Here is a 14,869-nt window from a genome sequence, read left to right as displayed (position 1 = left end):
GCAATTTCAGCCCTACTCAACCTAGGGACACACATCCACACCCGCGCACACCTGCACACACGCATGCACATGCACACAGAGCTTCCTGACCTAGGGACACCCATTAGTAGGACTTTTTATCCAGCTGCCTTTTTAGGAGTTAATTTTTGTAACTTATAATTGTATATAGAACCATCTATTTCACTGAGGTATTTTGCCACATTACATAGTGACATAACCATTTTAGGGGCACCTCCTAAGTGAGTATGGTCTTGTCTGTCCCCAGGCTGAGACTCCGTGCAAGCTGCCTGTCTTTCGTCAGGTAGAGACCCCCATTGCACTATGCTCTCCCCAGGCCATGGCTTCCTGGAGAACACAACCAGACTTCATAGCCATCTGCCGTGTGCTTGGGGTTGAGACAGGAAAGGGACCTCTGGAGGAGTGGGGATGACAGCACCCAGTGAGCTCAGAAGAAGGACCACACCCAATAGGTAGTGCTTCTACACAAACCCCGTGTGGGAGTGGGGGGTGGGGAAAGCATGGGAAGAGCAGCAGACCAATAACAGAGAGGGGTGCGATTGCTCCGCACACTCTCTTCTCCACTGCAGGAGAGCTCAGGTGCCAGAGGAGCAAGCAGGGGTGGCGACTTGGCCCGGAGGGGCCAGAGCCTGGAGGAAGGCAGAAGAGAAGTGTGGAAGACAGGTGAGGGAAGGGGTGGGGGAGGGGGCATGCCCTCCGAGGGGAGGGGGTGCTGCCATCAGGGGCAAGAGGCAACGGTGGGGAAGAGACCAGACCCAACCATCCCATGGAGAAGCAAGTGAACAGGGAAGGGTGTCTAATGCTTCCTCTACCGGGTGGGATGCTCACATTCTGATTCTCAATAAGATGCTCTTATTGCACTCACACACGCTCAAGGACATTCGTGTGTCTTTCCTTCACACCACACGTGCCCCACCTGCTTCCCATTCTCCGCACGCCAGGACGGGGGCTGAACAGTATGGCCTCGCAGCCTCAGGCCTGGCAGGAGGACAACCGCCCGCTATTCTCAGCAGCTTTGTGCCCGGATGAGCAGTGACTGGCTTGGCCTGCAGTGGGAGAGACGCCTCACAAGAGCCTGGGCAGAGTGAGGAAGGCCTGCTGGGGATGAAGGTGGGAGTAGGGGTGGGCAGGCTTCTCACAGGCGGCTGCAGTCACATTAAAAGGATCCTGCGTGGGGGCGCCTGGGGGGCTCAGCCAGTAGAGCATCTGGCTTTGGCTCAGGTCACAATCTCACGGTCTGTGAGTTCAAGCCCGGCATCAGGCTCTCTGCTGTCAGCACAGAGCCTGCTTCAGATCCTCTGTCCCACTCTCTCTCTGCCCCTCCCCTACTTGCTCTCTCCCCTTCTCTCAAAAATAAACAGTTGAGGAAAAAACAAAAAAGGATCTTGCATGGCCCTCTGCCTAAGCAGATATGGGCTCCCAGCTCTGCTCAGCTGCTGAGCTCTCTCCCCCCCCCCGGACCCAGCTCAGATGGGGCCATGGTCAGTTTGGGGGAAGCAAGATTAATTACTGTAAGACAGGGGACCCATCACTGATCCAGAGGTCCATGCTGCAAGAACTTCCACCCTCCTCGTCCTGTGGCTGACTGGTCCCTCCCAGAGCCCCTAAAGCAGTTGCAGCACTTGGGTACAGAGAAACAGCTGGAGGAGAGGATACTGCATCCACAGAGAGTTGTCTGGAAAGCAGACATTTGAGTCAGTGGCCCCTCTGTGCCCACCACACGACCAGCCGACGCAACTCAGGCCAAGAGGCGGTGGGCCGAGAGCAAGCCAGGGGGTCGGTTCTACCATCCATAGCTGTAAAGTCTTGGCCAAGTCGCTTCACTGAGCCTCATTTTTTTTTATACAAATGGGGAGAATAAGTTCTTGCCTTCCTGGGAAGTTGGCAGTTGTGAGGCTTATAAAAAAAGGTAATCCATGTAAATATTTGACACAGTGGTGGGCTCATAGCAGGGGAAGATTCAAGGTAAGGCTGGGGAAGCTGGAGCTTTGGGGTCTCTCACTTGTACAGGCTCCTTCTGAAAACCTGAGAGTGGCCCCAGCAATTCATACTTTTGCATTATTTTCTTAAAGAGGGTCCCCCAGATCATACAGGCTTCAGTTCTCATACATCCTGAAAGGACCTGAAAGGTAGCTTTTCCCCTTCTCATTCCATCTCATTCTCAATCTTCTCCAAGTATATTCCATGCACAGGAGGAGACTTGCCCCGTCTGGCCAACAGAGCTAAAATGAGCCCTGGGCAAAGTGTCATCCAGATGGAAGGCCGGGGTGAAATCACCTTTCCCAAGCAGGCTGCCCTAGGTCCCACTGCTGAACTGGGCTTGGTGCCTGCTCCTTCCCATGCTCCACTCACAGCAGCGGGCCCGACCCAGGGATCTGGTCAAATGAATTCCCTGCGTTCTCAGAAGTGGTAGCCGACTCTGGGCACTGTGTCCCAGTCTGGCAGGGGCTTTGCTCCAAAAATTATGAACCCCTAGAGAAGCTAGTTGTAGGGCTGTGCTGGGCAACACAGGGGCTCAGGAATGGACCTTCAGGAAAACAAAAGCAACTTGGCTGGCTTCTCCATTAGCACCCATTTCCCTAAGGAGCCTTGGAGGGAATGGGGACACAGGGCTCCCTCCTCAGTGTCTGGGAGATGGATGGGGCTGATTTTTTCCACGATTCCTCCCCATAAATCTGATTTGGCCCCTCATCCGTCTAGGCCAGTGTCCATGGAGGTGTGTGGTAGTGATGAATGGGCTGCCTGACTAATGTGACTGGGGTGGCAGGGACTTGGGGAGGGGCCCCGCTCTGATGGATGGTCCTCATGAGGGCATATTGCATTAGACACCCATAATGCAATCAGCAGGGCCATTACGATACCAATTTGTTGCTCCTCCTCACCAGGGTGGGGCAGTGGAGCTGGAAGATTAAGGAGGATGTCAGGACTTTAGAGACATGGCGGGTGGGGGGGGGGGGATTTTGGGCTGGGGCAAGATTTCCCTGTTGAGGGCTATTGCCAGAGGAATGAGATGAAGCCAAAGAAAGTGCAAGCTGGAAAGGGAAGAGAGAGGAAGTGAGGCCCAGAGAGGAAGTGTGACCTGTCCAAGGTCACTTCTGGAACCTGAGGGAAGAGCTGGAATTGGCACTTGAGTCTCCTATTCTCTGTGCCCAGGGAGGCAGGGATGGACGCGGGAACGCGACTGGGAGAGGAGAGACCCGTCACCGGCCTCTATGCGGCTGGCAACCTTCACACACTTCCAGAGAGGTACTGAAATGAGCAAAGCCCATGACTGCCCCCGTGAAAACAAGAGGTGGTCTATTGTGGCATCCTCCAATGGCCCTAGATACAGCCCTTACTCCAGACCACCACCTACACACGTAACCTGTGATCTGGGTCTTTCTCCTGTCATTTTAAAGTAGTCTCCTGAACACTACACCATCTCCAGTCCTTCCTTACCTTCTAGGTCACCAGAAGGGAACCTTTGAAACAGAATGTTTCTCCTTGCTTGAAAGCTGTCAGCAGCTCCCTGTTGCCCTCATGATGGGGCCCAGGCTGCCTCTCTGACTCCAGCCTCCTCCCAGCCTCAGCCCTGGGCTCCCTCCACTCAGCCAGCCCCTGCCATTCCATAGGCATTCATGCTTCCAGGTCCTTTATTTGGACTTCACGGGCAGGAAACAAGTCGTACGCTTCAGTTCTTGGGTTTTTCCGTCAGTACAGGCTTCACTCCTATTTCCTCCCCCCAGCCCTACTTTGGATCCCCCATTTCACCCCCAGACTCACACTCCCCTGTGTTGGTATATACCCTTGGCGAAGTACCCGTTATCTTTGAAAATAATGCTATCTTGTGTAAGTATGTAATTTTAACTGACGTAAACGATCTTGTACTATAAGTCTGGTTTGGGATTTTTAAAAAAGTGAATGCGACTTTTGAGGTCGATTTATGTTGCGTTATTTCTATCTTGTGACTTCTGACTGTGGCAATGCATGTGTAAAATACGTATTTACCATATTTACTGCATTTTACTCTAGTAACAGACACCTAGACTTCCTCCAAAGCTTTATTACCACAAACGTTGTTCACTGGATGCCATTTCGTCTGGGTGTTTGACCAAGAATGAGCTTGCGAGGTCCTGGAGGGTGTGCGTGCTCGCGCTAAGTTGCGCTGTGGGACTCGAGAGAGACTGCACTAGTCCATGCTCGTTGGCAGTTCGCAAAGACGCCTGGTTGCCCTCATCGTCAACAGCCCTGGCCTTACTCCACTTCCTAACTCTGCCAGTCTAATAGATGCGAAGTGATCTAAGTCTTTACATATGCCAGTTACCACTACTTTGAATATCCTTCCTTTTCTATATTCCCTTCAATGTGCTTCTGCTTCACATATTTTCCTTTCATTGGCTGGTAAACTCCCACTTATCTTTTAAAATCCAATTCAAATATCATATTCTTTGTGGAGTTTTCTAGTTTGTCACCCCTTCCCTGGTGCTCCAGAACATTCTGTACATCCCATCTGAGCACTGATTGTATCCTTGTAATCCTTCCTCTCTTTCTTATTAAGGCAGATATAGTCCCTACCTCTTGGAACTGTGGGGAGGAGGAGGTAGGAGGAGAGACAAAGAGTGAGGTGGGTTGTATTGGTGTGAACTGGGACATCAGGAATTTTATTGATGGATTAAAATGACATCAGGTACAGAAACTGGGCATTCTTCCTCTTCATAGCCCCCGTGTCTACATTCGCAGTAAGTGTTTTTCTGAATGAATCCCCTCATGTATTCCAAGACCTCACTCCCTTCCATCGCAAGCAACTTTATTCTGGCCATTTCTAAATGTTTCTTCCCTTCTGCCCAGAACCAAACCAATATCTCTCTTAGCTTGAAAAACCTTTCCCTTAATGCCACTGAACTCTAGGCTGACACCTCATAAAGGATGCAATTAAAGAGCATGACTGGGGCGCCTGGGTGGCTCAGTCAGTTAAGTGCCTGACTTTTGATTACGGCTCAGGTCATGATCTCACAGTTGTAAGATCAAGCCCCATGTCAAGCCCACGGTCGGACTCCACACTGGGCATGAAGCTTGCTTGGGATTCTCTCTCTTCCTCTTCCTCTGCCCCTCCCGTGCTCTAAATACATAAATACATAAATAAATAAACATGACTGTTAGAATCAAAAGACTGAAGAACTCAGACTTTCTGGGCCTCTAGTCACTGATCTGTAGACTGGAGATGGGCCAGTTGTGAGGTTACATTTACCATTTGGCGGCACACTGTGCCTAATCTCTTTCCTTCATCAAGCTTCTAAAAGATACCTTCTTCAAGTGTCTAAAACAGAATTCTTCACCTTCTTTCAAACCTACCCTCCCCTGGAAACTAGCAACTCTATTTCTGGCAACTCTGTCAGTTTTTCTAGTAAACTAGATGTCATTAGCTTGACATCTCCCATGTCCCTGGATGTTAGTTAACCAAAAGTCAATTGATTTACCTTCCGTGTTGATTCTTGAATCCACCCCTCATCTCCATCCCCACTGCCATCTTCCTCAGAGTAGGGGAATCTTCAGGATGGGAAGAGTTTGTTTAGAGATGATCTGTGGTTATAACTTATTTTCTCAAGTTACTTCCCACCCTTACTGTTTCTCTCTCACGTACACTCACCTGATGACTTATAGGAACCGCAAACTATCAATGACGAGCACTCTAGGTACCTACCCCTGCCCCAGATGAAGATAATTTTATAAGTTATGTCAAAGAACAGATAACCCATGATACACCAGAGCAGAGAATAAAGATAAGATTTCTCAAAAAAATTCTTTCTGTGTACCAACACAGAACCTTTTGAAGGCAGTACAAAAGCAGTGTTGGCACAGACAAGTCTTATATTTATACAAAAATCCTAATCAAATGCTACTAAATAAAATTCAGAAGTTCATCAAAATAATAAGACATCATAACCAGGTGGGGTTGGACTCAATGAATCAAAAGATATTTCAACATTAGAACTTGCTATATTAATAGATAAAGGAAAGACTGATCACTTTAGTCTATGCTGGAACAAAAGCATTTAATAAAATTCAACACTAATTTCTTATAAAAGCTTGCAATAAGCTAAGAATAGAAGAAACTTTAACCTCATGGTTCACAACTAAACATAGAAGCACTTCAATTCAAGCAAGGAAAGGGACCAATCCTAACCATGACCTCTGTTATTCCACACTGTGTGACTGTCTTAGCTAATTAAATTTTTTTAAAAAGTCGGAAATGCAAGGGAAAAATCAAAAGTATGAATCTAAGCAAAACCAATGAACAAACAAAGAAAAAAGAGACAAAAAGACAAATACAGAGAACGAACTGGTGGCTGACAGAAGGGATATGGGAAGGATGGGTAAAACAGATAAAGGAGATTAAGAGTACCCTTATTGTGAAGAGCATGGAGACATGTATAGAAGTGTTGAATCACTATATTGTACACCTGAAACTAATGTAACACTGTGTTACTTGAATCAAAAAATAAACCAGTAATAGTATAAATATAAATATAAATATATAAATATAAATATAAATATAAATATAAATATAAATATGAGATAGCTCTTGAACAACTTCCTTGATTTCTTTCACAATAATTAAAATTTTGGGGCTTTCTCTTCCTTTCTGGGTCAACTTTAGCAATATATACTTTTCTGGAACCATCAGCCATCCTTAGGTTTATGGATTTATTTCCATATAATTTACTTATATTTCAGTTATTTTTTAAAACTGCTTTTAAAATTCCCTCAAGTCTGTGGTTATTTCCATTTTCTGATTCTTAATTTTGTACAGGAATCAGGAAAGTATTTATAATTTCTTACATTCTTTTTCCTTGATTAGGTTTGCTTAGTGATTTACCTATTTCATCCCCCCGCCAATAAATAGCTTTTTGATTTAAAAAGGAATAGGACATTGTCATTATTACAGCTATTAGGACTGCCTACAATACAATATCTCAGGGAATCAACTAAAAACCTATTAGATCTATAAAAAGCATGTAATAACTTGCTCAGATACATGACAAACATATATATAATCAACAGCTTTCTTATATGTTAGCATTAATAAATTTGAAAATATAATTTAAAATATATAATGAATAATGTGAATATTCATGTGAATTTACATGAACAATGCGAATACTGTGAATTCATGAATAATGTAAGATTTCTGGGAAGAAAGCATAAAACTTTATGAAAGACATAAAAGAAGACCTAAATAGAGACTTACCATGTTGGGATGTCAGTTTCTCCAAAATTGGATAAACTCAATGTAATCACAATCAAAATCCCATGGGATTTTATAAATGAAATTTCACAAATTAATTCTAAAGCTCATCTGTGATAATAAACATACAAGAATAGCCAAGACATTTTTGAAAACAATCAATGATGGGAGATTTTCCATACTAGATATCAGAACATACTTTAAGATATCAAAAATTAAAATAGTCTCCTATTAGCACAGAAACAGACAAATACACAAGAAGGATATGGAGTCTAGAAAGAGACTCATGCATTGCAAATCAGTGAGGAAAGGACTGACTACTAATAATAGGTGTTTAGGACCTTCAGATGGCCATTTGAGAGAAAAAAAGTTTAAAGCTGCATCTCATATAATCCTCAAATAAAATCCAGATAGATTAAATACCTAAATGTAAAACAAAACTAAAATATTTTTATAATCTGGGGGTTGATGATGGCTGGGAAAGCCTTTTTAACCAAGAAACAAAACTCAGATGCTTAAAGGAAAGGACTGACAATTCAACTGCATTACGTTTCAAAATTCTGTATGATCAAAGCTAGTACAACCAATTAACAATAGGTGAATGGGAAGTTATGGGTTAGCAATTCTGAAACTGTATAGTGGGCCTGAATGAATACGTAAATGGCTGGTAGATGGTGGGAGCCAGGTTCTTATCATTGGAGAGAAGGAAAGGTTAGAATTGTCCCTGTGGTACTGGATTAGAGTTTGAAACATCTGTATAAACTTATATATATATATATATATATATATATATATATATATATATATAGTACATACATCATATATTATACACACAAACACACACACCATACACACACAGAGAGATGTATAGATACAGAAACAAATATAGATATGTGTGTGTACACGGGTTATTATATAATAAAGTATCTAGCTCTGTCTGCTGAGAGCCCATAAACAACACCCTAGTAGCAATGAGCACACTAAGCACCCAGATCTTGGTTTCTAAATATCATTTTACCATAAAAGGAGCTAGAGCTCCATGAAGAATTAGTTAATTCTAGAACTGGAACAGGAAAAGTACAAGATAAGCCTGGAGCATCTTGTAGTTCCATAAATCAAGGAAATGTTCAAATAAATGAGACGATGGAGGTTTTTCAAAGGTAGACAGGAACCAACCTGAAAGAGCATTACAATGGCCAAAACTGAGCAAAGAAATAGATAACATGGTGTTGAATTATAACCCAAAGTATAAAATAAATACAGAAGTCCCAAGGATAGACATACAGATTTGACAGTGGGATAAAAAACTAAGAGTTCAGAGGAGCCTGGGTGGCTCAGTCGGTTAAGCGTCAGACTTCGGCTCAGGTCATGACCTCATGTTCCTGAGTTCTGTCTGTGCTGAGCCAGCACAGAGCCCACTCCAGATCCTCTGTCTCCCTCTCTGTCTACCTCCTCTGCTTGCATGCTCTCTCTCTCAAAAAGAAAGAAAAAAAGAGAGATAGAAGAAAGAAAGAAAGAAAGAAAGAAAGAAAGAAGAAAGAAAGAAGGAAGGAAAGAAAGAAAGAAAGGCATTTAAAAAATAAGAAAATAGCCTAAAATAGGTGCAAAAACATGTGCATGAGTCCATACCGAGATAAATAAATGATTTAATTGAGGAGCCAAAGCTTTCCTATACAAGAATTCCAAATAATTTATGTAGATACATTTTCTAGGAAGTAAATCTTAACCCCCGCCCCTCCCTGTCACATCTCAGTGGGCTGCAATTAGTGACTTGCTTCTTCTTTTTTTTAAATGTTTTTATTCATTTTTGAGAGGCAGACAGAGTGCGAGCAGTGGAAGGGCAGAGAGAGAGGGAGACACAGAATCCGAAGCAGGATCCAGGCTCTGAGCTGTCAGCACAGAGCCTGACGCGGGGCTCGAACTCGAACCATGAGATCATGACCTAATCCAGAGTCTGACGCTTAACTGACAGAGCCACCCGGGCGCCCCAGTGACTTGCTTCTACTAGCTAGAGTAGGGAAAGGGATAAAGAGTCACTTTACAGTGGGGAAACCTGGCCGATGCTGTTACACCCAAGTATTCAAAGTTCACGTCACTAGTGATGTCATGTAACTTCTGATATATAATGAGGATGTTTCACCTCTGTGGCATTCTTTCAAAAAACCTAGAATCCCTGTCTATTCAAGAGAAAAATATCAGATAAATGCAAATTGGAGGACAGTCCGTAAAATGCCTAACCAAGACTTCTCAAAACTGTTAAGGTCATGAAAAGTAAAGAAAGACAGAAAAACTGTCGAAGACCAAAGGAAACTAAGGAGCTATAGCAACTAAGTGCACCATGGTATCCTAGATTGAATCCCAGAACAGAAAAGCTGGTGATATCCCACTGAAATCTGAGTTTAGTTCATACTAATGTACCAGTGTTGGTTTTTAACATTTTCACAAATGTATGTGGTGATATAAGATGTTAACAGCAGAGGAAACTGGGTGAGGGCTGTAGAACTCTGGATCAATTTGCAACTTCTCCATAAACCTAACATTATTTCAAAATAAAAAGCTTATTTAAAAAATTAAGGGAAAGACTAGGAGAAAATATTTGTTCATCTGTAACAAACAAATACATAGTTTGCATCGCGTGGCTCAGTGGGTCAAGGATATTGTGACAGACCCACTACCCTGACAACATTCATTTCCCTCTGATTCACAGCTGACAGGACTCGGATTGGCTCAGATCCCTTGTCTCCTGCCCCTAACCCAGCTCCATTTATCTTCTCATTCATACGTACCGTTGGTTCTTTCCATACAATTTAATAAGCATATTTTATGCAAGAGAAACTCTCTTAGGCACTCAGGATAAAACTGTGAACAAAACACTGTTTTCATGGAGCTTACAGGGAATAAACCATAGTTGATCTAAACCAAATGTGATCATTTTCCTCCCTTTGGCTGTGATAGTTTTTGGGGGTGGTCATATGGTTCAGTTCTGCCCAATAAGATGTAAGAGGTTGTAATGTAAGGAGATCATTTAAAATAGTAATTCAAGTTCAAATAATTTTGAGAACATTTTACATAATTTTAGGGAAGCAACTCCAAATCTACAGAAAGGTGGAAAGAAATCATGGTCTCCTAAGGAAGGAACAGAACAGATTTGGCCCACACAGGCCTTTATCTCTTTGCCTTTCCTTCTTCCTCCTGTTCCTTTCCTCCCGCCTGAAGGTGGATGTAATGCCTGCAGGTGACGCAGCTGTCCTGTGCCTGTGAAATGCTCAGCATGCTAAGCACGACAGAATAGAAAGACAAAAAATGCCTGGGTCTCTGCTGTTCGGCTGCTCTAGTCCTGTATGCTTATGCTTCACCATCCAGAATTCTTAGGATTGGGAACATTATGTAGAGTACAAATCTATGTATTTGTAAAAACATCTCAACATTTTGAGATATTCATTTCAGATTGAGAAAAAGAGATTAGACTTTGGCGCACCTGGGTGGCTCGGTTGAGTGTCTGACTTTAGCTCAGGTCATGATCTCGCAGTTAGTGAGTTCGAGACCCACATCTGGCTTGCTGCTGTCAGAGCAGAGCCCGCTTAGGATCTTCTGTCCCCCTCTCACTGCCCCTCCCCCACTGTGTTCTCTCACAGATAAATAAACATTAAAAAAAAGAGATTAGACTTTATAGATGAATCAAAAGGCTACTGTGTATCCTGGGGGAACCTCATCTCCCCCCCCACCCCCCCCACTCTGCAGAGATGGCTACCACACTGAATTTGGTGTCTGTCATTCTCATGCATGTTTTCAAACTTGAAGTTCTATCATGCTGTTACCATTCTGCCACTTGCATTTTTATTCAAGAAAATTAGGGGCGCCTGGGTGGCTTGGTCGGTTAAGCGTCCCACTTCAGCTCAGGTCATGATCTCATGGTCCATGAGTTTGAGCCCCGCATCAGGCTCTGTGCTGACCGCTCAGAACCTGCAGCCTGTTTCTGATTCTGTGTCTCCCTCTCTTTCTGCCCCTCCCCTGTTCATGCTCTGTCTCTCTTTGTCTCAAAAATAAATAAACGTTAAAAAAAAATTTAAAAAAAAAAAAGAAAATTAAAAAAGTTTGTTAGTGTTGGCGAATGTAGTTGTAGTTCATTTTAATTGCTATACAGTCTCTATTAGATGAATATATCACAATGGATCTATTCTCCCATTGGTGGACATCTAGGTTATTTCTTTTACTTATTTACTTCTTTTTTTATGTTTATGTATTTTGAGAGACAGGAAGCAAGCAGAGAGGGGCAGAGAGAAGGGGAACAAAGGATCCTAAGCAGGCTCTGTGCTGACAGCAGAACCGGAAATAGGGCTCAAACTCACAAACCGCGAGATCATGACCTGAGCTGAAGTCAGATGCTCAATCAACTGAGCCACCCAGGCGTCCCACATTTCGGTTATTTCTAATCTTTCATCATTATAAACAATACTAGAAGGTACAGTCTTAAACATGTCTTCTGGTGGCTAGGTTTCTCTAGGGAATGTTCTCAGAAGCAGAGTTTCTGAGTCTTAGGATATGCACATCTTTAGCTTTACCAGACACACACCCATAATACCTTGTTCAAAACTGTTGGAGCCAAATGTGGTTCATAATAAGAACTGTTTGGATCTTAGAAGGGCAGTATGGTACATGTGCCATGTATCAGACCCTAGCAGGGCTTGGGAGAAGTATTCCATAAGCAAATATATTACTTTTTCTGTGCTGAAAAGTAAAAATATCCACATTAAGTGTGATAAAGACCATAAATAGCCTCCCATCAAGTTAGGTTTTACCACCAAATATGTTAAGAAAGAACTTCCAGTTTTCAGGGGTTTTTTGTTTTGTTTTGTTTTGTTTTGTTTTTTGATTTCTGAATTGCAGATAAGGGATTTGAATCTGCAGCACAAAACTGCTTTAGAAAGTAGTTGTATTAAGAATATCTCTTTCCACCACCATTTCTCCCTCTCCTCATCAACATTGGTTAATATCAGACTGCAGGACTTTGCCAATCTGATAGATGTTTACACCTTACTTCTTTAAGTAAAACAAACCAGAAAATGTAGAATATGGAAGGAGAGATCTCACTTATGACAGTAATGAAAACACTAAACATCCGTGGTTGTACTAAATAAGAAATGTGAAGATTCCAAACGCAGAAAATGTTAAAACTGTTAGAGGAATCTAGATGTGATGAGTAAACGGACAGATATTTTTCACAAATGCATCGACAATGTTATACAGATGCTATTTACCTGCAAATTATTCTATAAATTCAATGCAATTCCAATCAAAATCACAATAGAACTTTTAAAACTTGAAAAAGAGAATTATAAAATTACCCTGGAAGAATAATTATCCAAATATTCAGGAACAATCTGAAAGAGAAAAGCATGACGTAGGAAGGGATTAGTAGGTATTAAAACAGACTAAAAAGATATGGTAATTAAAACAATATGGTAATGGCTCAGAAATAGAAATGATCATGGAACAGTAAATAAAGTCCAGAAATAGGCCCAAGAATAAATGGGAATTTAATATATGATAAAGATGATATTGACAAATTAATCAGAGATTCTGTGGGACAACTGATCAGCCAGTCAGCCATTTGGTGTGGGGGGTTGGGGGGGGGGGTGGGGGGAGGAAAGCTGGGTCACTGCCACATTCTCCTATTGGAGGGAGTGTAAATTGGGGATTTTCAAGAGTAACACACAATTTCTATTAAGATTTGTAATACTAACGACCTTTAACCAATCAATTCCACTCCTGAAATTTTATACTATGCAAGAAGGCAAGGATGTATACAAGAGTCTTGCGATATTACTCACAATAGTGAAACACTGGAAACATGCCAGATATTCACCAACTCAGAATTAAATAAACCCCAGGTACATCCATGCAATGGAAGTATTCATGGGCTTCAGAAAGGAAGAAATCCCATTATATTGCCATGAAAGATGTTTAAGATACGTTAAGTGGGAAAGAAGCCCGCAATATAAAATACAGGATTCAATTTTTTTGGTGAAAAAAGTATCTACATATTCAGATGATCTGAAAGAACATCACCATACTGTTAACAGTGATTCTATGTGGGAAATGGAATTAGGGCTCAGTATTTAGACACCCACATCCACATCCACACATGCACGGACACACTCCTTCACCACCACCACCACCACCACCACCAGGAGCACACCCTGCCTGTCAGGAATTAAACTGCCATTTTGGTTTCTCACCTGACACGGTCTGTTTTCAACCTGTTCCTTACTCCACAGCATACCAAGAGTGGGGTAGTACATGGCTGTAGAGAATTTTAAAACCATAACAAAACTGACCAAAAGCTACTTTGCTTTTTATTCTCAATCCCCTTCCAAACCAGTGTGGGCCACAAGATATTCCTCCCAGCAGGGAGTGCTGCTTTCCCAGCAGCACCCCCCTCGGTAGTAACTGTCCCCACTGCGGGTGTGACTCACTTGGTCAGGAGTGCCCAAGTGCCATTTGCTGGGCAAGGTGCCGCAGAGGATTCAGACAGGCATGCCAAGTCATTTCTGCCTCCGAAGAGCTCATTGTCGAGTCGGAGCATCAGACAAGCTCCCGGTTCCTAGAAATCATCGGTGTCCCTAGGGCTCAACTTCCTGCCCCCATGACCTGCCTCCCCATAGCAGCCTCTCCTCCTGCTGCTCAAATGGGGGTCTATGCTCACTCCTCCCCACCTGATGCCTTCATGCTGTCCTGCACCTGAGGCCTGTTTCCCCTCAGACGTCGGAAAAAAAGGAATCTGAGTTTTTGATCTTCCTTCTCCTGTGCCCATCTTTGCCTCCCTTCACCTCCAAGGTCCAGATCATCACTTAATCCTTCACTTTGCTCCTGAGATTGACAGCCCGAAAGCCCCTTCCCTAAAACCTTGGAGACATATCTGGGAAGAAAGAGTGAAATGGTTGCTCGGAACTGGCTACCTGAAAAGCCTTGAGCTGGGCAGAGGCCGCTTTCCTGGGCCCGAGGAAGTGGTGTTTCCCTAGCAGCCTTCTCTGGAGAAGAGGTTCACTGGAGAGGGCAAGGACTTACTCCATCAGCTTTAAAAATGAGCACTCCATGGACTAGAAAGAAAGAAAAGCCATCCACCCGGCTTAACCTGAGCCTTGTAACAGAGAGGGGAGTGTGTAGGGAGAACAAGAGGGAGATCTAATTAATTACCCTTAGAAGCAAAGGTAAAAGTTGAAGATTACGAGACCCATTTACAGGAGGAAATAGACCCATCATTGAGCCTAGAGAATGGAAGGATTGTTTAGGGCCAGAAAAGCGTCTCAATGTTCAGATTCCATTCCTTTTCTGGAGCTTTGGAGAGAGGAAGGTCATAGCTTGGGCCTGGAAGATAACACTAAGCAGTGGGTTCAGACTGGGAGGGGGCCTGTTCTCTTGGGTCTAGTTCTGGGCCCACATCCTGCCCCCACCCTGAGGGAACAGGAGCTTCAATCCTCTCTGGGAGTTGATGTGGGCTGGCTGGTGAAGGGGAGCCCCCCGTGAGAGAGGCCCCTCCATTACCATCACAACGGCTGATGTCACAGACCCCACAAAGCAGCTGGGGCCCCAAGTGCAGGGTAACCCTAACCCCAGCAGTGATTG

The 14,869-nt window shown here is 43.6% G+C and overlaps 1 long non-coding RNA gene across 1 annotated transcript; it reads right to left on the bottom strand.

Annotated features, from left to right (window-relative positions):
• Positions 1 to 12,502: 12,502 nt before the first annotated feature.
• LOC144615938 (uncharacterized) lies at positions 12,503 to 14,824 on the bottom strand. Its single transcript, XR_013554684.2, has 2 exons — positions 14,203 to 14,824; positions 12,503 to 12,624 (listed from the first exon to the last, which is right to left on the bottom strand). It is a non-coding gene; the product is annotated as an uncharacterized LOC144615938 (long non-coding RNA).
• Between the last annotated feature and the right edge of the window lie 45 nt (positions 14,825 to 14,869).

This window comes from Panthera onca, chromosome A3 (genome assembly GCF_046562875.1).
Source record: "Panthera onca isolate mPanOnc1 chromosome A3, mPanOnc1 haplotype 2, whole genome shotgun sequence".
NCBI lineage: Eukaryota > Metazoa > Chordata > Mammalia > Carnivora > Felidae > Panthera > Panthera onca.
Note: the sequence above shows the minus strand (reverse complement) of the source record. Positions and strands in the feature narration are given on the sequence as shown.